We start from the raw sequence: 24,803 nt of genomic DNA on the forward strand, positions 1-24,803 counted from the left end.
ATATAGGTTAGGATGTTTTTCATAATGCCTCTCACAGAATAAACATTAATCAAATTGATCACAAGTGATAATATCACCTCCGTAACTATGAAAATCTTATAATTCGGGAAGAGCAGAGAATGGTGGGATACATAGCAATTACTCTAAAGATGTTCATCTCAGCAATTCTGGTTAATTTCGGGTCCCGGAATTATGAACAAGGGTTTATATATTGGTTAAATTGCTTTATGAAGAATTACAGAGAACTCTTAGAATTACTTTTGTGCTAGAATTATGTCATATTAAGAGTGTTTAAAGCAATTTGGACACTCAAGTGGACTTAGTGTTTTTTTTCTTTTCCTCTGAAATTTTCACTGTTTTGCATTAGCTACGCTGAGATGCAACCTAAGAATATGTCATTAGCAAAAGACTGAATGGTGCTGTTGTCCCTACAGAGAACAAATAACAAATTTGTTGGTGAGACGCGTACCTGTTTGGTTGGTGAGGTGCATTCCGCTCCCAGGTGAACATTTTTGAGCAAGAAGGGAGAGGAGGCCTGAATTGGAGATCCCAAAATATGTCCATTGTACTAGTCCACTGTAAGTGATTGTTGGAGGAATTTCCTTCAGGCACAATGTATTTTAGGGCAAATAATGAACTGCCCTAAATGGCCCAGCCCATCACGTAGGAGCATGGAACAGCGCCAACCATCCGAGCAAATGTTCATTGGGAGTCCTTGCTGTGCATGGTGCTGTATTAATGGAGGCTTGTGGGTGCTGCTACCATCTCTACACTTTGCCTAGATCCGTGGTCCCTGAGATGCCATACAAAGCGAGGGCTGCCTGTATTTAGTACTTGCTTTATACCCATACTTCTTCTAAGACCTGGGGTTAGAACAATAAACAATCGAATATTTCTACCTGGGACTATTTACCTCCAGGGCAGTAGAAAGTAAAGAGAAATAGGTATGCAGTGTGTTAGGTGGCAAATGTGAAGGAGAAGACAAAGGAGATGGTAGAGGAAGAGTCGGGGCTCAGGGTGGAGGGTCAATGTGAGATAGGATACCCAGGGACGACTCTACTGAGAAAGGGACCTGTGAGTCGACACAAAGTTAGTGAGGAAGCAAGCCATGAGGATATCTGGAGGAAGAGGATTCCTAAGATCAACTGCTCACATGGGCTGAGCCTCCTGTTCTTTTCCGAGAAACAGCTTTGTAAGAATGGAAAGAAAAGTTGAGCTCGGTGGGAAATGCACTTTTTTTTTTTTTTTTTTTTGATCCAGGATCAGCAGCTCTTCAAGCAAACGAATGGCCACCCTAAGAGATATTTCCAAAAAGATCTTCCATTCCCAAGGCCAAACCTTTACCTGTCCTATTTGAGTGTACAGTTTTCCAAGCACAGATAGTCACTTACAAAGTTGGTTACCATACACTTGTCCCTTAGTGAACTCTACAGCCATTGTGATTTGTACATTTCAGATCCTTACCCCCAAATACCGTTTCTGAGCTCTGACCTCTGGCTTGCTAGGACTCATGAGGCAAGCCCTTGGTCTCCTGCTATTGATGCACTTTTTAAAATTGTAGATGGAAGCTTTAGTTACATCATGCATGCCCCTTCTTTTTGCCAAATGTACAGCCTCATTCATAATGTGCTTCTGATCTGTGTCTCTTTTAAAGGAAGGTTCCGGATCTGGGACTTGCAGGGACTTATGGCTCTCAATAAAGCTTTCGGAAGGGACTTTCTCTTTTTGTTCTCTTATGTATATTTTAATGGTTTCTTCCGGCTTCTCTTTTAGAGAAAAAGTAGTAGGTCTATTGAATCAGCAATTGACAGGGACGTAAGTGACTGGAATACATTGTCACATTGGCTGCATACCCAGTACATCTCAGCTGGTAGGTTTACCTAAGGACAGGTAAATCCCTTTGGCATTTGGCTTGGACAAAGATTTTGTACCTGCCATTTCGATAATAGGGCACTTCAGTAATTTGGGGACTAAGGCTCCAGGAAGAGGAACAAAATACTTCTCCTCCCCAGGCTTTGTCCCCAGCTGTTCTGTCTGGCATTACCTTTCAACATTTAACTTAGTCTTCATCCCCTCTTGGAAGCACTCCATGACCCCATCTTGCCCAGCAGAACGGGGTTTCCTCCTCTTTTGTCTCACAATATCCCGGCCAGACTTCTGCCCTAGCCCCCAGCCCCTATTGCTGCAATGCCTCTACTTTCTCATCTGTTTCATCCCGGACAGTGAGCTTCTTGAAGGCAGGAACTGGGGCTCCTTTTCACTTAAAGTGTTTATTAGGAATTGGAATGAGGTTACTAACTTTAACCCTTCCTTCCACTGGTATTAACTCTCTACAGGTTTTAAATGTCACATTGTAGGTGAATTGACAACTTTACCCCCAAAGTGCAAATGAATAACTAGCTAATTTTTTTTTTAATATTTCTATCTAAATGGAGATTTTATGGCTTTCAGAAACCTTTAAAACCTTCCCTCTCCCCCCTGTGAATTCCACTAGGGATTGAGGGATGGCGTTTTTTCAATGTGTGATTTATGCCCCGCAACAACTTAGCTTCCGTAATTAATTGAAGACCCCGTCTGAGGAAGAGAGTGTTCTGGAATTTCCAAGGTCTGTGGATTCCATCCAGAACACCACACGGCAATTCAGAGGCTCCCCCACTGCCACTCACCGAGATCAGAGTTTCCAGCCCTGTTTGTGAAATGTTGCTGTTCGGCTTCCCGGTTTTTCGGGATGCCGAGTTCCAAGGATAGCAACGAGGTGGTTCTGTACCCCTCGCCTGACAAGGGAGGGGCGCGCTGAGACCACACATCTAGCCACGGCCAATCTCCTCCCCCTCACCCCTGGCCCTCTGCCATCCCCTCTTCTCTATGGTACCTTTTTAAACCTCCCCATTATGTTCAACAGCGTGTCAGCTGAGAGTTTGGGCTTACGAGATCATGTCCAGTGGGCCAAAGTGTCTAAAATAAATGTTAGCTCATAAAACACACGTGGCACATTTGTGGGGCCCAAGCAAAGCCCACACAGAGGCAAAAAAAAAAAAAAAAAAGTGAGCTTGTTTAACTCAGCAGTGACACGTATAGAGATGGAATTTTTTTTTCTTTCAACTTCTAGGCAGATGGGAATATACGTTTTGCTCCATGATGAAAAGTGATGAATCTGGATTTTTCCAGGACCTGGAAAGCCAGTGTTCATAAATCCATTCATTTATTCAACAAGCCTTTATGGAACATCTGTTACATGCCAGGCACTGTGCTTGGCACTGGGGATAAATTTTATTTTTGACATTTTAAATATAAGCTTTATTTTAAATTTAAAGAGCATTGAAGGTACACATTTAAAAAAAACTGGGAGTGTACACATTTTTTAACATAATTTGGGAGTATTAGACATTAATTATTAATTCAAAACAACAACATTCATAGACCACATCGTGTTGTTGGCCAATACGAACTTTGCTTAAATCTAGTATTTATACAAGCTTAACCATTACTCCTTCCTAAAATTCAATGATTATGTTTCAACTTTATAAGCTTAAGCAAATCTTCTATGTAAGGCCTGCAGATAGCTTTTTCAAATACAAAACATTTATGCCAACAAGCAAATAATAAAAATGTATATAAATTATCTGAAGGGCTTGGAGAAAAGGCTATCTACATACAGATGCATTTCACCTGAGGAAACACACATACACACACACCCCGAAACCATCGAACAGGGACACCATTACGTCCTCTCAGTTAAGTTACGGGGCAAACTGCAGATTTATAAATGTCTTTCCATTTTGTATGAACTGAAAAAATATACATATTAAAAAAGAAAAGCGTCCTTGAAGACATGGGGGAGTGGAACGTGCCTATGTTAAGTGACTAGGAAAGCTTTGCCCTTGAGGGACCCACAGCTCAGTTGGGAAAACTGACATTAACCATGTAAGCAAATAAATATGATTTTCGGGCAGTGATGACAGCTATAAAGATAACGTGCCAGATCATGGGACGGAGGGCCCTCTGAGAAGTCTCTGATGAGATGATACTCTAGATGAGTCCCAAAGAGTGAGAATGAGCTGTCCAGAGGAAGGCAAGGAAAGAACCTTCTGGATAGTGGAAACAACAAGTGTGCGGGCCCTGCTGAGAGAGGCCTGGGGGTGCAGAGAAGGCTGCTTTGTCTGGAGTTAGAGTCCGAGGTGGATGGAGGCCAGGAAGAGGCAAGCGGGGACAGGTATGCAGGGACAGAGGTCAGAAAGTTCCTTCCCATTGAAGGCTGCTAAGCGCAGACATGACCCTTGGTCTGGGTTGGAACAGAGTCTCTCCGAACGACTGAAGGTCCCCGCGTCTCCACCTGACTAGAAGCTGCGTCCTCCAGGGTGCCAAGCCCGCAAACCCCTGCAGCTCGGGAGGCTTCCTCAGCATCTTAAGAGAACTTGCGGCAATAATTCTGCCTTGGATTTGCAGAATAAACAAAGGCTTTGTCGCGCCTCTAGTCTGAGGTAATAAGTCACTAATGCTGTGTTTGCACTGCTCTACCGCCACACGGTGTGGGCCCCTTCCGTAGCTGAACTCCGCTTTTTTTGTGGGCTGGTTTGTTTTAAACATGTCATGTTTCCGTATAACAAAACACACGTACACACTTGATGCCATTTACTCTTTAGTTCAAATACATTGCTTACCGTGTCAAGTAAAATGTTCACATGCATGAATTTTTATAGTCCCTTGGAGTTTTTCAGGAGATACGCGAATCCCCGATAGCACACAGTGGGCACTTTAAAGGGCACAGAGATAAACTTCTTAACCATCCCACTGGAATGTTTTCAGCGTGTAATATTCGTATAAAATGAGGGCCAAACCAAACCAGCAATTTGGCAGTTCTGATCACTCGATTGTAGTCACTGTCACTTCTTAGATAAAATCTACTGTAATACATTTATCGACGAAGGGAGTTTATTTTAGAGGAAGAGTAGCAGTATGGGGGGTGGGGTACTCCTATCATGGCAACACTGGCCAGGACAGATGTGCTGAGATCTGCAGGACACGGTCCCCTGGGAAGGAATCCTGTGGTCACCAGGCATTTCTCTCAAGTTTAGACATCCTCCCCATCTTTCGTCTGATGTGGAACGCCTGTCAGGCCGAAAGCAAAGCCGTAGATCCCAGTTGCTTTGCTCCGTGGTGGTTTAAATCATGTTTTAAATTTGCCTGCTACTTAAATCACCCATTTATATTCTGGCTTTTTCTTATTAAATTTTGCAATACGATTATAGTTGAGGTGCAAAGCAATCGCATTCATTGGAAGACCCAGCCATGCCCTTTAGTGGGAATTTTGGAAAAAAAAAAAAAAGTCCAGGAGGAAGTGGGACACTGTGATATAAACACAACATTTCCACCTAAAGTGGTTAAAGTACTTTGCTAGAATGTAGCTCAGATGTTCAGAGCCTGAAAAACACGGTGTGTCTGTGGATTCACCAAGGGAGGGCCTCCTGACGTCAATTCTAATTCTATGCAGAGACACCTTAGGAGCACTGGAAGCCAACCTAGTTACCATTCTGTAGTGTCACCTCCATTTTGTTGATATGTAAACTGAGTCAAGCGTCACCTGAAGCTTCCACCAGAATTCAAGGCAGGATTTACTCTCTACCACAGCCCCCATTACCAGAAGGCCTTTCGTTGGCCAACCTGAGTCTGATCTGTTTGACAAAGAAAGTGTGTGGGTTGCTAGTCTATATTTCCCCTCAAGACAACCTAACAAACAAGGTATTACCTCGGGGACAAATGTTAGCCATGGGAAAAAGGAAATTCTATTCCCTTGCATGAGGCTGACTGTCACATGCTATGTCATTAGCTCCTTCTGAAACACTTCTTAGAAACATTTCTCTCCCACTTGTAGCTTGTAGATTACTGTATTGTTTTTAAATATTTTTAAACCCTAGATAAAGTAAAATAAAATACTGCATGAGAACAGAGTGGGAGAAAGATCTAAGAGGTGCTAGTCAAAATGACATCCCAGGGCAGTGAAACTGATGATAAAGTATCTTATATTGTGTCCATTTTGGACATTGTACTGGCGAGAAAACACTTCATGTCTGAACAGGACTTCACCAAGACTTGGAAAACTTTTGTCACAGAAAGCCAGATACGATATATTTTCGGCTTCGCATTTTTGCCATGTCTGTGTACCACTTGTATTATATTTAAAAATTTTTAAACTCTTTTCCTTTTTAACTGAGTTTTCTATGAAGCCAGGAATTGACAAGCTCTAAGCACCACCCCCCAACCAAATTCAGCCTCTACTTGTTCTTATAAATACCTTTTATTGGGACAAGGCCACACCCATTCATTACTATTCTGTCTCGTTGGGTAGTTTAGTAGAGACTGTCTAACCCACGAGTCTCAAAATATTTATAATATTTTTTTTTTTAAGATTTTATTTATTTGTCAGAGAGAGAGGGAGAGAGAGCTAGCACAGGCGGACAGAATGGCAGGCAGAGGCAGAGGGAGAAGCAGGCTCCCCGCCAAGCAAGGAGCCCGATGTGGGACTCGATCCCAGGATGCTGGGATCATGACCCGAGCCAAAGGCAGCTGCTTAACCAACTGAGCCACCCAGGCGTCCCTCAAAATATTTATTATCTCATCCTTTACAAGAAACATCTCCTGACCCCCGTGCTAAGGAATGAAAGGTACTAAATTCCCATGTTTCATATACTAGATTTTTTTTTTAAATTTCCATTCTCATTAAAAAACCATCTCATGGGGGTTGGGAGAGGGGGGGTGTGGTTATGGATATTGGGGAGGGTATGTGCTATGGTGAGTGCTGTGAAGTGTGTAAACCTGGCGATTCGCAGACCTGTACCCCTGGGGATAAAAATATATGTTTATAAAAAGTAAAATTTAAAAAAATAAAAAATAAAAAATAAATAAAATGAAAAAAAAAACCCATCTCATGACTTTTATATGATTTTTACAATTTTTGCTCAAGGACCCCCTAAGAACATCTCGCTTGCCACCTCTGGCATGCGAACCCCAAGTGGGGAATCATTGTCATGATGGTCCTTGAATAACACCCGCCAGACTCGGCATCGGCGTGGAAGTCTAACGTATGGGTACCAGGCTCGGTGCAGGTTAGAATGTTTTCTCCTTTTAAATGGCTCCCAGTGCAATTTCCAAATTGACCTGAGCAAGTCACAGGTCTTTCTTCCCATAGTGCTCTGCCCCCACCTGGCACCTCCTTACTCACTTTTCACTCGAGTCAGCCGCCAGTCTGACATGAACATCTGCATCACGGATGCCATTATAACAGGCGTCCAAAAAGCTACCGCTCTCCCAGAACCCCTAGACTCTTGACAAGCTAGATAAAACTTATAGCTCTCTGTACCTGACTTCCAGAAATCAGGGCTGCCGGCTTTGTCTCGAGTTATGAATGCCAGTGGCTGTTCTGTTAGATGTCCCTTTGTCAGGAAAATTCTGCCTTCCAGAATTTTCCCCAGATTTACATATTGCATTATGAAATCTCTTGTAGAGAATGCAAAGGAATTTGCAGCTATCTTTTTATTTTTGTTTTTCAGTGAAAGTCATTTGTGTGATTACCTCCAAGGGAAAGATATCGGTTGGGCCTCTTCCAGTGGCGGGAGGCAGGAAATGTAGCCCCAAAATGACTGAAACAACGAGGCAATTTACTGGTTCATGTAAATCAAAAGTCTGGGATAAGCTGGCTTCAGATATTGCTATTTTAAGTCCTCAAATTGTATCACAGAAGTTGGTTTCTCTCTGTTTTTCTGGTCCGCTTCTACTACGTTGGCTCCGTACCAAAGTAGTCTCTTCCCTCAGGGTGACCAGATGACCTCCAGCAGACCCAGCTTCATGTCCTCTCAGGAATAAGTCCAGACCCAAGGAGCTGGCCTCTCTCTCAGCAGTCCCAGTCGCTGTCTCATGATATCCGACCGGGCTGGTATTGGGCTCAACCCACCATTTTGGCCGGAGCAATGAGATGCTCTGATAGGGCAGATCAGAAACATGCCATTCCTGGAGCCGAGGGAGGCTTCGCTAGCTCCCCCAGTACTGCATGGGCTCCGAGTGGGAGGCCCGAACCGAGAGCAGAGGCTACTACCAGAATTTTAGTGGATGGATAGGAGGTAAAGCAACAACAGATTTCCTCCAAGTAAAAAGTGGTTTGCTTTCCAAGGCCTGAGTTTGAAGTCTTCATTCCCTGACGAGCCTGGAGGAGGTCTTTAGGATCAGAGGGGCCCAGCCACACCTATCCTGGGAACAAAACCAGGCAGCACCATCTAGGGCTTAAGAGTCCTGGGTCAGGGAGCACTGGATTTGAATCCTCGTTTCACCACATCCTTGGTCTGTGACCTTGGGTGAGTTACTTGGCAGCTCAGACTCTGGATTTTCTCCACCCTGGAAAAGAAAGGTAATCTAGGAGTCCATGATGGCCTAGGATAACTAACTGGCAGAGAGGCAGGCCTGAGAGGATCCCTCAACAGACCTGAGCTCTAACTGTTGGTGTCACCAGGATTAGGAGTACCATGATTGTCCCAGCCAGGTTTTTCCCACCATGACATGGACATTTGGGGCCATGTGTTGTCTGTTGTGGAGGACTGTCTTGTACGCCCTGGGTATGTAGTCGTATTCCCAGCCTCAATACCCCACCTCAGCCCATCAGAAACGTTTCCAGATATTGCCAAATATCCTGCAGGAGGCAAAAATCACCCCTTTTCAAGAACCATTGATTTAAACACACTTTGATGACCATCTGGGGCCAGTAATAATTCTCTTGCTATATTTTATTCCCAAGACTGGTCCCATTATTTTCCCAAAGAAAAGAAGGGGGCGCTACTGCGCAGCCTGTCAAGGAAAAAGTTGGAGGTGCCTGAACCAAGGCCCGATATGATATCCCCCTGACTGTTTAGAGCAACTCCGAGTTCCTGAGCTGGTAGAGAGCAGGAGAGCATCCCTATCTCCCTTGGCCTTTCTCTTTCAACCTAGAAAGCCTGCCTCAAGTCTCTCAGATCTCACTTGTCCTATTTCCAGATTCAGTCTGGCCCAAGAGGTCCACACACTGTGTCCAGTTCGTTGCTTAAACTGTTCCTCCTGTCTGGCTACCAGATGGAAAATCATTGCTCTAAAGCTTAGCCTGTAAGTCATAATGAAAATGCTTGTTAGGTTTTAATGAAAACCATAGGCCAGACCATGAATAGTGTAGCTCTTTAGAAGCACGGGGTAGCTGTGCAGAAATATACAGCTGGTGAAGTGAGTATCTACAATAAGCATCCTTCTTTTTCCCGTGTTTGCCTGATGCTGATGTTCTTTGGAAACAGAAGCTAAGTCAGATTTACTTTTTTTACTTTTTAAAACTTTATTTATTAATTTACTTGAGACAGAGAGACAGAAAGAGAGAGCACAAGCAGGGCGAGGGCTAGTGGGAGAGGAAGAAGCAGACTCCCTACCGAGGGGGACCCGGACGTGGGGTCACAGGGCTCGATCCTAGGAGCCCAGCGTTGTGACCTGAACCGAAGGCAGATGCTTAACTGACTGAGCCACCCAGGTGCCTCTTAGATAAGTCAGATGCAGATACCAGTAGCCTCAGCTTCCAGCGTTCCCCATTCAGAACCAGGAGAGCATCGTGGTTAAGAGGGTAGAATTTAAAGTCAGATCTAAATAGCTACTTACTAGCTACGCGTGCTTCATAAATATTGGTTGACTGTTGATCATGGCTCAGGCTCAGCGCATTCATCTGCAAAATACAGGAAAACTTACATTTTAGATAGTAAATTAGATAATCTGTATAAAACACTTAACACATAAGAAACACTAAAAAAAATACAGTTACCATCTGTAACAAATTTCCGAAACTCCCCCCTCCCCCGTCTTGGTTCCTTCAACTAATATTTATTCAGTGCTTTGCTTTGTGTCCTGTGCTTGTAATTAGTGATTCTACAACTGAAGAAGCCTAAGGTAAGTGGCTGGACATCCATTTATAAGTTAGTAAAACTGTAAGTGCGCAGCACGCAGAAGAGAAAGTTCTTTTTATCCCATTCAAATCCCAACACGTGACGAATCTCCCCAAAACTGAATTGTCTCCAATTATTTAACCTCCTCGAAAATTAGGTAGGAATTCCGGGGAGAATTTCCTTCTCAGTTCCTCCACATTGCCACATCATTCAATAATATTTTTTAATTTCCAAAAAGAAGTGAGGTTTCCAGGCAAGGCACTGACAAGTAAGTTTAACAGAATTTATTGCTGGCTTATTCCTGATCTATCCCAAGAGGCTCTTGATTTATTTCGTTTATCCTATAGCATAAGAACATGGGTTAGATATATGAGGAATGCAGTTTTGAGGCCAGAGCTGTGGTTTTTCTGTGTCCTTGGATGGCTGAAATTCCCTCTCTGGGCATATTTACTTACTGTTATGTCTTAGCATGATTTAACTGCCAATGAGTCTTTGCCTCAGTGCTTGGACCACCTCCAATGCCATCTCGTGGTCATACAAATAATTCTAGTCTTGGGGGTAAATGGATGGCGACCCCCTTCCCAATGATGTCTGAGAAGCAATGAAATGAAGCCTTTGACTGAGCCCCAGCTGGGGGAGGGGGTGCTCAGAGACAGCATGCAAGGCTTTGCGTGGGGACAAGGTGTGCCTGATGCCAGCTGTCTCCCTCCGAAGACAAGATTTTATGGGGGCTGGTCGTGAATGTCCCAACTCCCAACTTAGTCATAAAAATCATGATCCCTGCTATTATCATCCTCAACATTGATGGAGAACCTTCGCTTTTGCAATTCTCTTCTCCTAGAATAGTCTTGACCCCACTTCCTGTTCTAACAGCTATGTGCTTTCCAAGTTCCAGCGGAGACTTGACCTCCGGCAGGAAGCTTTCCCTAATTTTCTGCATCTGAAATAAAAACTGTCCCTCTTTTGGTCACTTGCTATCATACTTCCTGTTTTATTTTTTTCCTAGTGGTTATTTTGACCTGAAAGTATCATGAGTAGTTTTTTGCTTATTTCTTGTCATTTTCCGTGAATGGTCTGGAAAGGTCATGATAGCTGGATCCATGTGCAAGAACAGGGAAGGAGACATAGAAGGAATTCGCTCAGTACGTGCTGAGTGAATGAACACTCAGTGCCTGGCTTGGGGCTAAGAAGCTGCTGAGTGCTTGTAGTTAAAATCCAGCCCTCAACTGCCGTTGGAAAGTATACGTTATTGACCCTGGACACTCACTGAGCATAGGTAAATCGCTCGAGATCCTACAGATAGGAAAAGATAGAGCCCTGATTTGGCCTCTGATCCCAGGACCAGACCTCTTAACTCCTCGCCCTCTCATTTCTAAAGAAGGAAGCTCTTCTGCATTCCTGTTTTCCAGGTTACTGCCCGGGTCCTGCCCCACCTGTCTGGTTTTGCAAAAAAAGTCTAAATCCCTTGCTGGCTGTGGCTTCCTGTCCCCATTAGCATTCAGGGCTCACCTTGCATTAAATGGTTAAAAAAAAAAAAAGTACATGTCTTTAAACGCTTCAGTAATGGAGTCACTTTAATATTGGGAAATTCTACCACAGGATAATGCTTTTTGGCACGATCCTGTTTTAGCAGGAAGCCTGCAGTGGAGAAGGTATGCAAAGAGAGAGCAATGGGGCATCTGTTTGCCTTCAGTTTCAATGACAGCTGGGATCCGTGGCTTGTTTGTGTCAGTGTTTCCAGGGATGGTAACTAAGATTTCACAAAGGGTCAAAGCCATCAAACCTTCTTTGCCTGCTCTGGACCCCACCCCCCAACCCTGGTCTCCTGTTTCCTTGTCCCTTCTAAATTAAATCACATTCCACTGCCTTTTATTGTATAACCTCTGGACAAAATACTCTTCCACATACACCTTGCTCAAGGCAAAGTAATTGGAACGGATAGTGCTGCTGGCCAAGAGCCACCGACTAATTGCTTTACGCCCAGCCCCCCAGTGCTGGAGGCACACCCAGCATTGACAAATCCATGGCTGGTTTCCCAATTTTGTGAGGTTTATGAAACAATTGGTGCAATATTAATTGAAGGGGGGGAGCCGGGGCAGGACTGAGGAGAAATGAATTCCCTGTAGCCATTGGCACCTTTTACTGGGTCTCTTTAATCTCCCATTATTTTGATCATGGATATCTGGTTTTTTAATTTCCTGTAATCCGGCAAGGAATGTTGTTCTCTTCCTTAAGGACATCTGCGGTCTCTGCTTTTTCATGTTCCAAAAATCCTAACAGAGATGTTTTGTCAGTGACTGGATATTTCATTAGAAATCCAAAGATTCCCATTAACTTGAGTTATTTTCATAGCTCTGATCAACTTTTAAGGTTAATAATTTATGATATTTAATAACCTGTTCAGATCATCACCCAAATCATTGATTTAATAATATTTGGTCATTAATAATGAAAAAGGAGGGGGATGATTTTTCTTATCACTTACATCAATTTATACCTTATTGCCTTACAAATCCTGAGGAGAGCCAATAATCTTATGGACTTTTAATATCCCATCACTCTTATTGGTAGAAACCAGGAAGATGTTCTGCATTTAAACTATCTGTATTCTTGATGTTCAGAGAATACAATTTAGGCGTCTCTCATTTAATCCAAACCTCTATCAATTCTTAATCTTAAAACTTTCTGCGAATTTGTAGAAACTGTAACTTCCACCCTCTGAGAGTATCGATAGCAAGGTACAATTGACTTTCCTCCTCTTTTTTATACTCTCCTTTTGAATCGTATTGCAATCACCTCTTGAGTTGCTTTTGCTAATACACTTTGTAATTCAATACAAGAACTGAGCTGAAAAATTCATCATCAATTTGTTTTGGCAACATGCAGTTTCAAATACTTTTCCCACTGAGTTTCCTGTAGAGGTCACATCCACGGCGAGGTTCAAGCATCTCGTTTTGTATGAAAAGAAAAGATGTTAAAGTCAAATGTATGAACCAGATATGTGAATATTGATTTCTATTTTGAAATGATTACATTTTGTTTTCAGTTTTAAAATAACCTCTTTGGGAACCTCATTGTTGCCCTCATTGTTGGAATATCCCCCACGAAGACCTACGCTTGCAGTACTAAATAACGAAATTTTTTAGCTGGTTTCCAAGATGAACCTACTTTATCCTAAATTCTACTGAATATCTAATGGTGTTAGGGCAGGTTTCCAGGACCTAACTTTCTAGGCAATGAGACATTTTTGCATTTTGGGGCACCTGGGTGGCTCCGTCAGTTAAGTGTCTGCCTACAGCTCAGGTCACAATTTTGGGGTGCTCAAAGCGAGCCCTGTATCGGGCTCCCCACTCAGCAGAGAGTCTTCCTGCCCCTTGTCCTTATGCCTATGCGTGCTCTCCCTCTCTAAGTAAATAAAGTCTTTAGGAAAAAAGTTAAAAATAAAATTGCACTTTGATGGTAACTTATTTCCTATATTTGGAAGATAATATACAATATATGTGCAGCTTTAGCTCAAGAAACACTGTCAGAATCCCCCTACCCAAGACTCCTCTCTGCACACACTGAAACATCGTCACGAAGGCAGGGGTGGGAACATCATGGTGTCTACTGTGTGATGCCAAAGCATCTGTATATTTGGAAACATTTAGACAATTAACTCTTTCACTTTTCATCATGTAGACCCAGCTTCAGCTAGAAAAGAAAAAGAGAGAAGAGAGGCAGGAAGGAAAGAAGAAAAAAAAACAAAAAACCCTATAATAAAGCCATGCCTGGTGCGCCCAGGGGGTTGAGTCAGTTGAGCATCCAATTCTTGATCTAAGCTTAGGTCTTGATTTCAGGGTCATGAGTGCCCCGAGTTAAGCCCCCTGGGGCTTAAAAACAAACAAACAAAAACAAAAAACATGCATGGTGAAGGGTACAATTTATAGACGGTAGAAACAACCTTTATAAAACTTGGAGAATGGGGCGCCTGGGTGGCTCAGAGTTTAAGTGTCTGCTTTGTTTCAGGTCATGATCCCAGAGTCCTGAGATCAAGCCCCATCTCGGGCTTCCTGCTCAGCAGGAAGCCTGCTTCTCCCTCTTCCACTCCCCCTGCTTGTGTTCCCTCTCTTGCTGTCTCTCTCTGGCAGATAAATAAGTAAAAATCTTAAAAAAAAAAAAAACCTTGGAGGATGTCCACGACTTCTGTAACTGAAACATGTTTTGGGGTCTACACTAATGATTCTAATTCCTGGTATAACCCAAATTCTTCATAAGAGACACCCCTAATCAATGTGTAAAAAAAGTAAGTATGCTGAAACACAGAATCCCTGTTGGGTTTTGAGTGGAGTAGCTCCTGTATTTTGGGGTAGAGCACTGTTTTTCAGATTAGGGAAGACCCATTAGGCAATCAATTTTGTTGGTTATGTCTAGCATTAAAAAAAAAAAAAAAACAGAATAAAATAGTATATGGCTAAGTATCTTGCAGGTACCAAGGGAAGTAATAGTTTTTAAATATTTGTTTCTTTATACATATAAACGTGTACTGGCTCATCATGTCAAATGTGTTTTCTAGAGTGGGTCAAGCACAAAAGAGGTTCAGAAGCCCTGGTGTAGAAGGTCTAACTTCCCACGCATCAGAGTAGAAAGTAACCCAACCACAAGCACTTATTTGAGATTTCTACCTCCCCAGTGTATTAAAAAAAAAAACATATTTCTTAGATTGGTTTGATTTGCCTGTCTCTGAACAAAACTGGGGTGTCTTTGGGTTCTACTTCTTTCTTTTTCAAATGCTCAGCAGATAGTCCAGCCACCGGGAGGTTGTCAGAAAAAAAGATTTCCAATGGTATGTTTAAAGAAGAGTTCATGGATGATTCTTTCCCAGAATTAAAATGTGCTGAACGCTTGCTACCTATCCATGCGTTGACCGCTTTTATTGTGGAAAGACATAACGTCACACGGAAGCCAAGAAGAAACTGTTGTGGGGAAAAGGGGTTGCCCAGTTTCTCGGGAAAGTAGAGAGGCAGCCTGGCTCTAAAACAGGCATACGGGAGCGGAGGATAACTAAAATCACCAGCACACCTAATAACTTCGTTAAAAACCATCTCGCTTCTTCATTCTGTTGCCCGTAATTTCAGGCTCTTAGACAGACTGACCTGGCCTCCAGGAAGCATGTGATGAAGACTTGCCCCTCACCTCTTCACAGTCAGATTGAATATTTGCTGTTTATGTGAAGCGAGCGGCTCTGCGTAGCATGGCCTTTTGGGTTCAGATTTTGATGTTCCATGATGAATCCAGCTCTTACCACCTAGATTTTAATATTCATTGTTAACTTGAGGAGCTGACACAGATGGGACAAGATTTCATTATGAACCTCTTTGAACATATACCAGTTATAGGAGTGGAGAAATAGATTTCACCCAAGAACATTTTTAATGTTATGTCAGAGCCCAATTGATCTGATGGACTTTTAATGACTTCCCTGATAATAAGGGAGATCATGACTTAGACCTGCTTCAGCCAGTGTGGAAAGGTTGATGGCAATTTGCATGGTCTGATGAGATCTGAAGTGGAAGGAAATGGACTTCTGGGTTCAAAGAGATTGCGCCCTACAGAGATGCCATGATCTGCGGGCCGTTGGCTATGTTGACCATTGGGCACACTTGCTATTAATTCTGCGTGTCTCAGGTCATCTGCAAAAGTTAGAACCCATCGGGAAACCAGTCGAACCAGGGGGCTGAATGCACACTCAGATACTAGAAAACCCAGAAGAGCACTGAATAAAACAGGGACGAGGATGAGAGTTCCCCCGCTGCTGCAGACTACTTAGGTTGCTGAGAGCACCACATTCGATCTGCAGAAAGTACTTTTCACTTGCATTTTAAGCAAATAGAAGGTTTAGCAGGACAGCATCACCTGGGTGCCCCGTAATGGGTAATTGAGTTGGGAAAGGGGCTATTCATTTCTGATGAGAATTTACCAAAGTCTTCGTGTGTTTTTTCTCAAATATTAATGACACAGCCGATTGAGTTGAACAAAAAGGACACTGTGTATTGAAATATGGTATTGTGCCCATCAAATTCTGCCTCCTCTCTGCTTGGCTTATGATGAATACCATTCTTTAATAGCAGGCTGGTGTTCGTGAAGAACTTATTACGGAGGCTAAGAGGAAGCCAAGAATGAAGGAATGCCTGACTGGCAGCAATCAATCACCTCCTTTTTAAAGATGAACTGATCCTTCTTTTTTAAAGTAACAGTTCATACGAAGGTCTCAAACATAAATATGCAAAGCATCAGAGCAATTAAAGTTGCCTGGTCCTGTTAGCATTTCTGGGCCTGTTTAGGGAGAAGAGGCATCCCACCCTTCCCAGCAGAGATGTCTTTCAGGAGTAAGGAGCCCTGGCTCTTCTCCAGGGAAGGTTTCCTATTAAACAAAGGTTAATTATTGGCACCAGCAGAATAATAATATCCTAAAGCCAAAGGACAAAGTCACATTTGATTAAAGATTTCTGCATTGTGAGATGAAACATTCAAAGTAGAGTCACTCTAGGAAGATCTGGTAGGAGAGTTTCAGGCTGTACTTCATTAACTAGCTTTGAACTTTTCTGCACCTTTATTGACATTGGGGACTGGATCATTCTTGGCTGGGGCGGTGGGGGCCTGTGCTGGGCACTGGGGGATGTTTACCAGCAGTGCCTCTGGCCTCCACCCACTGGATGCTGGTAGCACCCACCTCCCCACATTCTCACAACCAGACACGTCTCCAGAGAGTGCCTAAATGTCCCCCGAGGGACAAAACCTCCCCCTCTTGGGAACCAGGGCTTTAAAGATACCATAGTACCTATAGCAAAAGTCCAATGTCCCCAAAGGCCAAAGGTTGGGTCGCATCTCCTCTGACCACCTGCTTACCATCCATCGATACTAATCCCACCTGCCCTCCTCAGACTTCGCAACAGGTCATAGGAACAGTTGTCTCCCCGTGGCTTGCCCATTGCTTCTGTCCTGTTGTCCTTGTTCACCACGGTGTCCCCAGTGCCTGCCATGAGAGCCACACTCTAGACCCTGGAGTGGCTACCTTCTGCCCAGATCCCTATCCGACCCTGAAGACCCAGTCCCAGTAAGCTCATCACCAGAAAGCTTCAGCGTATCATCCTGGTGAACATACACGTGGGAGCATTGCTGGATTCGGTTCCTTCTCCTCTGCCTGCTTGCCAGGAAGATTCTTTGATCCTTTGTGCCTTGGTTTCCTTATCTATGAAATCCCTATAGCCGTGGGTTATAGCCATGGGTATATGGATCTGTCCGTAGGGTTACTGTGAGGATTCACAAGGATAAGACCTTCAGGCAATACTTATTACAGCATCACCCATGTCAGCTGATAGGAATATTTCATAGCCTGAAGGCTTCTTCCTTTTGTACACTTGGTTTGTGCTTCTGCCTCAGTTTCCCTCATAGCCTACTTTCCTTGACCACATTTTCCGAACCCAAACTGGGATCAGTCATGTGACAGATCTAGAAGGATGGCCCAGAGTTCTGAAATGCAAGGGCAGATGGCTGTCATTATTGTGTGTGTGTGTGCATGTGTGTGTACACTCATGTATGTGTGTGCGCTCACACCCCTGTGTGGGCCACACGTATCCTCCCAAAAGATCCTGGATGGGAGACCACGGTCTCTCCTTCTCTGGTGTGTGGGAGCTCCACCTCGTATTTGTTGATCTGAATTCTTTTAACTTCAGAAGAGGCAATTCTCTTTCAGAAACTCATCTCGCCTTCTGACCCCCTGAGTCCCTAATGTCCTTCAGTTAAGGAAAGCGTGGCTTTTGTAAATGTTAATTTCTCCAAGAAAATGTTAAATTCTCCAAATGTTAATTCCTCCCTTCATCTCTGGCCAGGACAATTCAGGATAAAATTTCTTATTCTTCAGGACTTGTGGAAGAGTGCTTTTAGAAAGACAGTTTAAGTTCCAACTGGGGAATTTGATTAAAATGCTGATTTCTAGACCTGGGCTCAGATTTAATCAGAAATTCTGACAGGGGGGCCTGAAAATCTGAATTTTTTTTTTTTTTTTTTTTTGAGAGAAAGAAAGCATGTGTGCGGTGGGACAGAGGGAGAGGGAGAGAGAGAGAATCTCAAGCAGACTCCATGCCCAGTGCGGAACCCAACTCGGGGCTTGATCTCATGACCCTGAGGTCATGACCTAAGCCAAAATCAAGAGCTGGCCACATCACCAACTGAGGCACTGGGGTGCCCCCAAATCTGAATTTTTAAAAGCGTCCTAACTCATATTTATGATTGCTCATTCGAATAGGCAGGACATTAGAAAAATCCAGCAAAAAGCATGGAGGCCTCCTGGGACTACAGTCTTTCTGTGCCTGGGCCCAGGACTGCGGCCGTGTTGATGAGGAGAGAAAGAGAGTTGTGTTCCTTCATGCTTCCCGCCACACTCTGGACAATGTAAATGATGCACGAGGAGGGATTTTCTTGTTTAAATGAAAGGGTTGTATTCTTAGTCTGCGTTCCACCACTCTTAAGAGCGCCCTGAGGGGGAGGGCTAGGTGTTTGCCTGCAGTCTGGAGGAGGGTGAGTGTTCTCCGCAAAGCAAAGGGCAGTACAGACAGTGACAAGTTCTGAGAATTATCTCAGAGCATCAAGCCTGGAGCCATGACTTCACAGAGCATCCCTTTTGGGAAGACTTTGTGACCAGGTGCACCGGAAAGGATTCCATATGGCTCCAAGAGTCTGGTGGAGTTGGATGCATATTTGAGTAGAACCCAAAGATATGAAATAATCCATCCTTGGTTTCTTTCTAGATGATTAATCCCTTCTCGATATCCAAGACCTGTCTTATGATTAATTTAAGTTCTCCCTCAACCAAAAGTCTGTGTCAAATCCTTAAGAGTAACAGAGCCCCACGTCCCACGTGATTTATTTATGAAACAAAAGCAAAGAGGCTGTTAGTTCTCTTCCTTCAACTTCCCTGCTCGCCAATAATTTCATACCATTGATTTCTTTCTCCTTTCCTGTGGTTTCTGAACAAAATGCAACTCTCCCTTTTGACACTCTTCAACAGTGGACCCAGGGCATTTAGTTGGAATTCCTCATTACCTCTTTCTAACTGGAGGGACTTCACATGGACCTCCGAATTCTCACCCTCTCCTTCCCGGACTTCTCCGTTCTCCCTTCCAACATTCTTAAGTCTTCCTTTTTAATAAGTAAGTAGATAAATAATTAAAATATTTCAATGCTCTGCCATAGCTCATCTTAAAATGAGTGTAAATATAAGACTACTTCTCAGGGTTTGCGGAGTGAATGAGTGAGAGTTAAAGCGTGTAGGAGATCGTTGGTCCAAGGGATGTGTTCACCTCCTGTTAACTCAGAATTTCATGGGAAATCTGTCTGTCTCAATTACACCGATCCATCTGTCTTTCTGTATTTTTTTCTGTGCACAAACACTTCCCTCCCGAGCACCCTCTCTTTTTGAGTCCTTCATTACCAATCTCGCTAAAGGAGCCTTCGATCTCCCCCCCCCCCCCACACACACACAAAAGCACCTCACCTCCTATGCATTGAAGGAGACTTTCAGGGGGCCTTTGGCCACATCCCCGCTGGCTGCTGATGATTCTGTAACTGGGTCACCCGTCCAGAGACCCCGCCTCCCGCCCCCGCACTCCACAAACGCCCCACCCAAATGCTCTGCAGTATTCTACCTAACAAACTCGGTTCTTCCTTTCCGTTATTTTCAGATTTGTAATGGCATCTCCCCTTTTAAACGACTTGCTCTCTGGTTGTTGATGTGGCTCTTGTTGCGCCTTCCTAATGACGATAGAAGCAGAAACTCGGGGCCAGAGAAATTGGTTCCCCGTCTACCTTGTGATGCTCAGTGTCCTCTGTGACTATGTGTCCCCCCTCTCTTCCTCACGTGACCTCATAGACATCATGGCTCGCTAGGTCTCTCTCTGCCCTGAGTTCCCATTTCATCTCATCTCACCGCATCCAGCCATCTCACCTGATGTGGCCCCCAGAAGCATTCTGCTGTAGCCTCACTATATTTAAAAACAAAACAAAACATGGTTTTCACATTTTGGTATTTTCACCTACCATCCCTCTTTGTGGCTTCTTTGGGAAATTGGAGCGTTGCACCATACCAGACCTATGTTTCCATGCCACCGCAGCTGGCTGGAGCTCAGAGCGTGGCTCCCATAATCAGGGTGCCCCCAAGTTCATCGTGACTCACAAGCACCTTCACTCTGCTATCTTCCAGACCCCTCCAGGCAGTTCAGGCCGCCACTCCTATCGTATGATCCCCAGATAAGTTGTGACCTCATGTAACAAGGACAGCCAAAAAAGAAAGGAAAAAGAAAAAATAAAAAAAAAAAAAAGAAAAGAAAACCACTTTAGGCATTCATCAATACTTGGTGGCATGCTAGTTGAGAATCATCATTCTATAAGAAGGATCGAGTTACACAGTGGAAAAAAAGTATAAAAAAACTGATGTTGTAGGCAAGGAAGGCAGGTCAAGATCTGTTGGGACAGTTGGGGCTTGAGATAGCGAGTACTGGAATCATGGGGCCAAGGTATGGAAATCCAGGCCACAGTGAATCCAGAAGACACTGCCGAGGAAAGTTTGGGGACAGATAAAACTAAAATAAAAATTTAAAAAAGCAGATGCAAAACCTAAAATAAAGCTACAGAGAGAGCTGGAGGGCTGCTGGTGCCACGGATATATACGTGGAGGCAGAGACTGGGGGAATGTTGACGGTTCTGAAGATGACGTGAAATCCCATTTTGGGCCTACTGAGTCAGATGCCAGCAGACAGCTAAATAGACTCGGTGCGGTTGGAGGGAAGACACGGCGCGGAGCGAGAAAGGTGGATGGGAGCTGCGGTTTTAGGAGCTGCCCACATTTGTGTGGTTTTCCAAAAGCTCTCTGGGAGGCAGAGAAGAAAGAGAAATTAAAAGAGAGGAGTGGGAGGAAAGAGAGAACCCCTAAGAAGGAAAGAGTCAAGAGAGAAGTAGGAGATCAAGCAAAGAAGTTAGGAAATCAAGATGATAGATTGATATAGAAGGGACTTTTCTAGCCAGATCCACTAATCAAGGGAGAATATATCTACGTAATCTATCTCCCTGAGACTCCTAGCCTTGGTTAGGAGAAGGTCATTCAGTCATTCAGTAAGTAGACACTAAGCGTCTGCAATTTTCCAGAAAGCGTGCTGGGAAGAACCGTTCAACATGGAGATTGTATCCATCAGTAGAGCCTAGCTTTTGCTATCACACGAACTCCCAAATCCCCACCCCTGGAGACTAACATCACAAAGGCTTACTTCATACTCATGCCAGGGGCTCTGATCCCTGTCCTTCTCGTTCATTCGGGCACCACACTGATAAAGCCGCCATCCTTTGAAACATGGCGACTGACGTGACAGAGACAAAGAAAATGTGCACCAGCAATTGAAGCTTCTCCCAGAATGTGAAGGCAAGTGGGGGGTGGGGGAGCACCTAACTTTGAGGGGCAGCAACGTACACTCCCAGCGCGCGTCGGCAGGGAAGCCAGCCGGAGCATTCATGCATGGCCCCTGTGAGTTCCCCAGAGATGGTTTTAAGGAAGAGTAGGTGAACCCCACAGCTGTAAATACTTACCTTTCATTTCCTTACATCAAGGCTTACAACTGATGGGCAGAGCCCAGGGCAAGATGAAAATGCACGTCCCAGGCCGGAGGCAGAGAAGTCCATCACCTCCACACTCAGGCCCACCACTGAGTCGTGGAGGAGAGATGAACCCCAAAAGATGGTAACCTCTGCACCCGATGGACTTGTTACCTGGATCAGGGGCCGCCCCCCCCATCACAGTCTGACCTTGACCCTCCCCTGACCCATCCCCAGGCTCCCACAGGGATCTGAGAGCAGTGGCAGAAGGTGGGCCTTCCCCCACCTCCCCAACACGACCCAGCCACCCCTGGAGACTGACTGACAGCAGTAACAGGACCAAGGCAGGGAGGAGGAAGTCAGGTGAGATCTGGTCACCAGAGGGCAGGCTGTGAGCGGCTGAGATGCCTTCCCAGGGAGCTGGGAAGGGGTAGAACCACTTCTGACCTGAGGCTCTGGGTCCCCAGCGGTTGCCTCCTGTTCCATTAGACTTCCCCTTACAAAACACGAATTCAATGAAATTATTAAAAATGTCTTCAAGACAGTGACCACAGAGCCCCTTTGGAGAGTGGGGTCCTGTGTAGATATGCTGCCCCACACCCACCATAATGCCTTCTACCGCGTCATTTGCCTGTTCTTCCTTCCAGTTGTCCTTGAAATGACATTCAGATTAGAAGTCATCCTAACAGGAAACTCATTTGGGGTATAACATAAATCCCCACCTACCGAGGCTACCTGAACGGGCTTGACAATAACCTTCTCTTTTTTTTTTTTTTTAAAGTCTTCTTCCAAGATATGGGGATCTTCGTAACCCCACGATTTGGGCCCGGGAACGGGGTAAGGCAAGGGGGTGGGATGGGCGAGGCAACTTTGCAGGGCCCATAGTCTGCAAGTTTGTGATTTATGCAACGTCTGAGAATCTTTGCTGGAAGATTGCATATTCGATAAGCCCTCAGCTTCTCCCTTTGCCAGTGAGGCAGCCTACAGAAGTCAGGTGTCAGGGAAATAGAAATAGGTGGTCTTAATGTTCTCTCCGGTATTCTATCTGTCTGTAGAGAATATAGCTTACAACAGATTAGCGGACTCAACCTATACCGAGACCGTGGTAAGAGTGAATGCTGTTGACATTATCAGCGATTCCTGGAGGAGAATTTCTTCCTTTTCTTCCTTTTCTTTCTTTCCGGAATTTATTTGTTCCCCTGTATACTTGGCTCTCCTTTATCCCACTGCTGTTTATCTCCCTGAAATAGCTTTGTGTATCTAACCATATTAAATCCACTTACTTATTGTTAGTTTATCTCTGTTGGTATATCGAATGTTTATTTATAAGCCACTCATGTATCTAAAATTTACCTGATAGTTACCTGTCTCTTCTGTTTGCTGGCGTGTATCCGACTGGGCTGTGCGTATATTTGCCATCCTCAGATAATAGAAGTCTCTTTGGTAAATATAACTATTTAGAAGTCCTAAAGAAAGGTTTAGAATACCTACGAGGCAAAGAAAACATTCCTCTGTGCCCAGAAAGTACCCTCTAATGTCCAGAAAAATGCATCCCATGTTGGCGTTGGCTGTGTTTAGGAACGATGACCAGCTCTGGCAGTGAGTCCTTATGAGTAGGTTAATCCCCTCTCCTAAATGTTTCCAATATCCTGAAGCCCCACTTACCACAAATTGATTAGTGTTAGTGTGCATATGAGGCTGTCTCCCCGGTAGGTCTGCATTCCATGACAGGTCCAGGAGAGGACAGAGTGACTGGTCCTCCTCAGTCAACACTGGCTCTCCGACACCTGACACAATGCCCCGGAGACAGCAAGAGGCTCATAACATTCCTTGAGTGGATGATGAATGCTTGGCCTCCTCTGAACCAGGATGCTTACTTTCCTCATCTCTTGTAAATTTACATCTAGGATTATTCCGATGTACCTGTCTGTGGTCTGTGGCTGTGCAAAGCATCCCATGAAGAGACACTCTGAGATGAGCACTGGGAAGCCCAGCTCCGAGCCAGATGCACCTGTGCATGCACTTGGCCTCGAGCATTATTAGCTGGGATATATCATGGGACCTCTCAACTTCAGGCCTTCATCTGTTAAGTGGAAATAGACAACTCACGGGTGTGTCATGAAGATAAAATGAGGTGATCAAGGCAAACTCTAGAGTACACAGTAGGCACTCCATAAGTACCACCTGCCGCTTCCCACTGCCACCTGGTCAAGTCGTATTTGTCAGCCACCAGCATCAGCGTGTTGGAAACTTTGGGTGCAAAATGGACATCTCGGGGAATACCTCCTGGCATGCTGACTCTGTAAATTCTTTTCACTGTTCCATGGGGCATCATCCCCAGATGGCTGGCTGTGCCCGGGGAGAAGCCATCTCCGGGCTGGACACAAACCTGCTCTCACCCCAAGTCCCCCGGCATGGAGGTAGTAGGGAAGAGATGTGATTATTCGGGCTTCTGCTTAAATTATTTTGTGCCTGGGGTATGTGTTTATTTGCCTGCAGCGAATTCAGGAGCATGATCAGCGCTCATGTTCACTCAGTAAGAGTTACCGAGATTTTCAAATTGGGCCCAGCAATTTCTGAGTCTGGATCTGAGAGGCAGAAAGAGGTCCGGGTTGGGTTTCAGACATTTAGCTGTCTTCCTTGCATGTGGGAAGCATTAGTCCTCAGTGGTTTGGCCCAGGATGAAGCGTCCTTGTAGGCACCAAATCTTATGCATTTCTGCCCCCCCTCCCCCACCAAGTTAGCCTTCGTTATTCATTCACTGACTTACACTGACTTACTCGTGCGACAAGTACGTTTGGGAGCTTTGCTCTTTGTCAACCATTGGGCTACAGGTGGGGATACAAGGTCTTTGCGCTTATGGATCTTACCTTCTAGAAGAGAGGAAGGCCATAAATATATGCCTTAATTTTAGGGACTGCTTGGTGCCATGGCAGAAAAAAGTAATGCAAGGCAAAAAAATAGAAAACAAAGGGAGGGGAGTTGGGGGGGGGCATACAAGTGTTTTCGTTAGGTCATCAGAGCAGAATGAAGCGAGGGAATGAGTCACGTGAGAGGGAGGGCAGCGTGTTCCAGGCAAGAGAGCTGCAACAGCAAAGGCTGCTGGGAGGGCTGAGGGGGAGGGAGACGGGGCGGCAGGGGCATGAGTGAGGGGACAGTAACAGGAGATGAGGCAGGTGAGAGACAGGGGCCTCCTCATGCAGGACCTTTGCAATCAAGACAAAGAATTTTAGGATCACAGGG

The 24,803-nt window shown here is 44.6% G+C and overlaps 1 protein-coding gene and 1 long non-coding RNA gene across 7 annotated transcripts in view; both read left to right on the top strand.

Moving 5' to 3' along the window:
- TSHZ2 (teashirt zinc finger homeobox 2) overlaps positions 1–24,803 on the top strand; it is a 439,172-nt gene that overhangs the window by 104,800 nt on the left and 309,569 nt on the right. The window lies entirely within an intron of this gene.
- Positions 21,870–24,404, top strand: LOC125108258 (uncharacterized). The gene is made up of 3 exons (XR_007129859.1): positions 21,870–22,397; positions 22,616–23,173; positions 23,468–24,404. It is a non-coding gene; the product is annotated as an uncharacterized LOC125108258 (long non-coding RNA).

This window comes from Lutra lutra, chromosome 9 (genome assembly GCF_902655055.1).
Source record: "Lutra lutra chromosome 9, mLutLut1.2, whole genome shotgun sequence".
Classification (NCBI taxonomy): Eukaryota; Metazoa; Chordata; class Mammalia; order Carnivora; family Mustelidae; genus Lutra; species Lutra lutra.